This window comes from Leiobunum rupestre, chromosome 4, assembly GCF_980474605.1.
Source record: "Leiobunum rupestre chromosome 4, qqLeiRupe1.1.hap1, whole genome shotgun sequence".
Taxonomy (NCBI): Eukaryota; Metazoa; Arthropoda; class Arachnida; order Opiliones; family Sclerosomatidae; genus Leiobunum; species Leiobunum rupestre.
In genome coordinates, this window is record NC_143387.1 from 33,084,840 (window position 1) to 33,090,839 (window position 6,000).

Genomic DNA, 6,000 nt, shown 5'->3' on the forward strand with positions numbered 1-6,000 from the left:
CTCTCTCTTTCTGGCTGGCGTTTTTTTTGTGACCTAATGGCATTGCCTTGTACGAGTATAGTTCCTTCCCGGCAATTTTGGATATACGACCTTAAAATGGGTCTAAAATGTAAGCTAAGAATACGCCTTCGAAAATTGCCTCGGATTTTTTTTCCTTATAACCCTTCGAATCTCCGCCGCTCCTCTTTCAACGTGAAAGCCAGGACCAAAAAAATAAAGGAGCGAGCCAAATTTTCTTCTTAGTTATATAGTTAAATCTACACTCCCGAACATTAAATAATATTTTTATTAAAATGACCAAATTTTACTCGAAATTTCTTAACGAATGCGCTGATGACGAAATTCTGAATATAAAATAAGTTTAAGACGTCATGGCGAATTTTAACGTACATTTGGGGTTATTATACCCTTCCAAGAAGTTTAACGTACATTTGACATCCTCATCGAAGACTAAATTAGTCTGCTAATTAGCCTTTTCTGTTGACATAGAGCAGTGGCGTAGCTGAGAACTCAGAGGCCCCCCCGCAAAAATCACTATGAGGCTCCCCTTTTTAATTTTTTTATGGTTAGCGGGGCCCCCCCGAAGCTCAAGCCCTCCCCGCACCGCGGGTCCTGCGGACCATCAGCTACGCCACTGACATAGAGCCACGTAGCGGCCATCGTGAGAAGTTCGGATTTTCGTCTCCTTAACAGGCGATATATCACAAATTTGAAAAAGTGAAAAGTCCATAAAAAAACAGAGCAAAAAAGCTAAAACCTAGAAAACTAAAGACCAGTAGGCCTTCGAGCATAAAATAAGGGCTCGAAACTGTGACCAAATAGGCCTTCGAGTAGTAATCGAAATAAAAATGATGAAAATTAACCAGAATTTCCTATTAGGCTTAGCTTTTTAATTCGGTTGTTTAGCACACTCCAGATATTCTACGCAGTACTGATGAGCCCCAAACTGGGCGAAGCCGGTTTACTGTTAGAAATTCTGCCTAACTTTCATAATTTTTATTACGATTACTACTTATTTGGCCCTAGTTTCGTGTCTTTATTCTATGTCCGAGTATCGTTTGAAGTTTTCCAAATTTATCTAGGTTTTAGATTTTTTGTACCGTTTTTCATGAACTTTTATACCTTTTCACGCAATTTTATTGAATTACAGTCCATTGGTGGTTAGTGAACGAAAATCCAGCAGTTTAAAAGCAATTGAAACTCGAATACCATGTGTTCTACGTAAACGACGTGACAGAAATAGAGCAGACACCGACTGTCTGACACTTGGAGAGTTCCCTATCTTAACGAATAGTAAACCAGATTTAAAAATTTTCCTTTATCGTTCTATCGCTGTAAAAAAACTTGCTTTTGTTACAAAAGACATTCTTTGAACAGCTAGGTGGGCTACCTTTGTAGAAACGCTCATTGTATCGAAGCTGCCGGATTTGGCTATTCACCAATTTTGGTAAACAACGAATTTATACAACTAGAATAATTTTTATTGACATTTACAAAAAATATGGCCAAAAATATTTGCCATTGAAAACGATGAAGAAAAGCAGGATTGGATTGTTTTCGAGGTAAGCCACGAGCGGAAGAGAAAGCGAGAGCAGCTGCCCCGGGGGAGAACTTTCCCGTATATATTCGTCTCTCCTTAAGCTTGGCGCGGGCCCAGCGAAAAAATGGAGACAAATGCGGGGAAAGAGGGGTAGGCCAATAACTGATGCATTTTAAAGCGGAACCAGGCAGTCACGCGCAATCTTGGGGTCCCGAATTCAATGACCCCCCACGTAACGACCTCTATACCCCGGGTGACACTCTTATTCGTACTTAGGTAAACTAAATCTATACGGCGTATCTATAGGTAAAGTGGGCTACATCAAAAATGATCTAGAGTACGCGGAAAGTACAAGTACGGATAGTATCCAAACTCCAAGAATGACGGAGTATCTTATTATTGGCTGCAGACCAATCATAATTCCATTTACCTCCTTTTGGATCTCGTTATATTTCGAACATTTCATCTCAAAGATATAGTATAACGCTTAAAAACGTCACTGAGGATTATTTGTAATTAAATGTTTCAATAAAGCTTGACTGCACCTGTGTATCGGTTAATTAAGAAAGAAAACACCACTTCAATTACGCAGTAAATTTACTGTGTAATTGAAGTGGTGTTTTCTTTCTTAATTAATTAAATGTTTGCTTTAAATGTTATACTTTCAAGCGAAATCTTGCACTGCTTGAATAAATAGATAAATTAATAGATAATTAATGGGTTTTAACACTGGTATTCTAGATGCCAAATTGTTCCCATTTAGTATCCTGGGAAACTGACAAGAGTTTACCTAAAACTAACTTAACCTAATAAAAAAAGCCCTAGGTGACAGATATGTTTTCAGCTTCTCCAGTTTTTAATATTTTAAATTTAAGTAAATTTAAGTTGAAAAATTGTAATAAAATTAAAATAAAGTCTTTCCCCTAGATTTATTCTACCTCCTGTTACGAATAGAGGGTGCAACTAATGACGACAACTAGGAGCAACAAACACAAGGAGAATGCAGCTAGCTTTTAAACACGCTAACGCAGTATTGTGTACAAATTTCATTGGACGAACCTTTACGGGCAGGGGGACGACAATTTCCGAATTTTCCCCTTCCGACGGCAGCAGGCGCTAAAGCTTCTAACCAATGTAAAGTGTACGAAAGAAAATGCGTGACGTTTTTTCCACCTGTTGTTTTCCTGTTAAAAATCGTGTGGAAAATCGTACTTCCATGGTTTTTTCCACCTCTAGTGGCAAAATTCAATAAAAAATAAATAATAAAAGCAGTATATTCTTCTATTCTATTCACTCTTCTTCTATACTTTTTTCATCTCTCCTATTTGCAATGACCAAATTAGTCCCTTAATACATACAGTATATCAATCATTAATTTAGCATGAAAAGAATTTTTTCCGGGTTATACCTGTTTTTTTTTGCCAACCCTGTATGAAACGCACAAAGATATAGAAGATATTGCAATTTAAGTTCTTAATACTTATGCACAAAAATTGAAAATGAAGAACAAAACCACTCAACAAGACGTATAGTTAAATCAAGCAAAAGTAGAAATACTACTGACCGACTAGAAACAATCAATCAAAATCAAGATTTGAAGTCAGATAAACTTGAAATCACCAAACCAAAAAGTGAACTTGGCACAATGCCAACAGAAAAAGCTGCTACATGTAAACTTCAATCATCTCAAACTATCCGGGACTATTCAATAAATTCAAGCGATGTCACCTTAAAGGAGATTTATAAAGCAGAAATATTGATGTAGCTGGTATTTGTTCAACACAGTAATTCAGTAGGACCATAGGCCACTTCTACTGATGATATGATTCTGAAACCCGATATTTGGCAAGTAAGGACTACTTGCCATAAATTGAATTATTCAATCCGGCGTGAAGAAAAAATAAAACGCACCAATATGGATAACGCTGCCTTAAAAGTTAAAACTCTCAAACATTCCAGCATTTCAATACTACTTATCAAATTGTTCCCAAGGTACCCTATCGGAAGTTGTTAAAGAACATTTAGAGACTCTTAGCATTATAGACGCAAAAATTACAATGAATAGATTACCAAATAATTGGAAGTCATCTTCCATTATAAAAACACCATTTAACCAGGACACTACTATTTTAAATATTGCAAATTAGCCATCCAGAAATACTAGAAAACAAAAACCCAAGTGACTCATCATGAAAGTGAAACCTGACTCGGCTCTCACTATATAAACTGCGCAACACCGAACTCAGTTGATGAAAAACAACCATCAAGGTTTAAAGATTGGCCATCTAAATGTAAATCAACTCCTAACTCATTTTCTTGATATAGTACTTTTGATAACCAAGCAAAACTTCGATACCTTATGTATATGTGAAATATTCCTTGATGAATTTATCCCTGATAAAGTTCTTCGTACACACAATTATTATTTTTATAGAAAAGATATAAACAGTACAAGTGGTGGTGGAGCTCTCAAGTTCAAGTTCAAGTTCAATTTATTTTAAATTCAAATGGTTTGTTTACATAGGGGATTAGGGCTAAGTCATCTATACTATTTTCAATCTTTACCAATTATGTGATAATAATTATCTTTGGATTGAAATTACCTGTAAAAATTCACCTAACTTGGGTGTCGGTTGTTTTTATAGAAGCCTTAGTAGTAATGAAAACACAATTACTCAACTTCAACCTATCTTAGACGGTCTCCTACAAAATAACTATGAATTAGATCTAATGGGCGACTTCAATTGTAACTTTTTCGCACCCCCCACTATCAAAAAATAAGAATCTACTGAAAACTATAACTCTAACTCTAATGGCGGATACAACTCGCATCACTGATGACACAAGTACACTAATTGATCACTTATATACTACACAGCCTGTATTTATAACGAATGTAACAAATGAAGACTGTGCCTTCCCTGATCGCAATTTAATAACATGTCTTTACAACCGTAAATGTCATGTTTCACCAACTCATTTTGTTTGCACTCGAAGTTATCATAATTTCATTAAACAAAATTTTCGGCAAATGTTGCATATAACCTGGCTGTCTCTGGTTTGATTACTGACTTTGGAAGCAGCCAACGACCAGATGTAAATTATTATTTCCAACGATTAACGAAAATGTTGCAGTCATTTATAGAGAAATGGGTGCATACAAAATTATCGAAATGGCTGACTGACAATATCAAAAACTTAATCTCACTACGAAATATGCATTCAAGAAAGCGAGCTGGTACAAATTCAGCTTATCACAAGACTCAGTTCAAAATCTACCGGAATGAAGTGGTTAAAGAATATCGTTAAGCTAAAAAGGTTTTTTATGCCACACAATTCTCAAAAACAAGTTTATAAACTCAGATGTTAAAAAAAACATGAAGGAAAAGAAAGTTATAACTTTGAAACCAAATGGTAAACTCTTAAGTAATCTGTCTGCAGTGGTACAGTGCTACAGCGATCATTTTGGATCACGAACTCCATCTTATAACCACATAGAACCAGTTTTCTTTGTAACTTTGATTGATGAAAAATCTCGGAAATTGACTTTAAAAAATATCTCAGTCGAGCAAGTAAATCATGCTATTAAGGACTTACGATCCACTGATGCTGTAGGGGAGGATGGAATACCTACATATATCCTGAAGGTATTAACTAATGAAATTAACATCCCATTGACACATCTTATAAATACCTCAATAAATAACTCTACTATTTCAAACATATGGAAAGTGGCAAAAGTCGTTCCCATCTTCAAAAAAGGCAATGAAAATGACAAAGATAGCTATAGACAGATATCAGTATTAACAAATATGTCAAAGCCACTAGAAACAATAATAAATGATCAGTTCGTAAACTACTTAGAAGAAAATAAAATTATCCATCAAAGGCAAGCAGGTTTCAGAAAAGGCCATTCAAACTTTCTTGTAACAGTTAGTCTTATTGACAACACAAACATGGGTCGTGTAAATGTAGTTCTACTGATCGATTTGTCCAAAGCCTTTGATACAATCAACCACAAACTTTTTTTCAAAAAACTGGCAGAGCCAACTTAGAACTGGTTTAAATAATATTGATCACACCGCTCCCAGGATGTTGAAAAAACGAAAAAGAAATACTATTTGGAGTACCCCTGGGGAGTGTTCTGGGCACTATTCTATTATCAATCTATGTAAATTACTTCCTTCGTGCTTTACAGTATACAACTCCTTCCCAATTCGCTGACGATACCGCCATGTCAATGTCAAACGACGATGCCAACTCGGTAACCATACACCTCGACAAGGAATTTGAAAACTGTAAACAGTGGTTTTCGAATATAGTTAGACAATAAATATTATGAAATATGAAGTTAAACTGTTTAGTCCAGTGAAAAAACTTCGGTCTGTAGATCATATCCAAAATCAGAAGGGTTAAATCTACAAAGTATCTCGGCTTTCTCATTGACGAAAGACTTACTC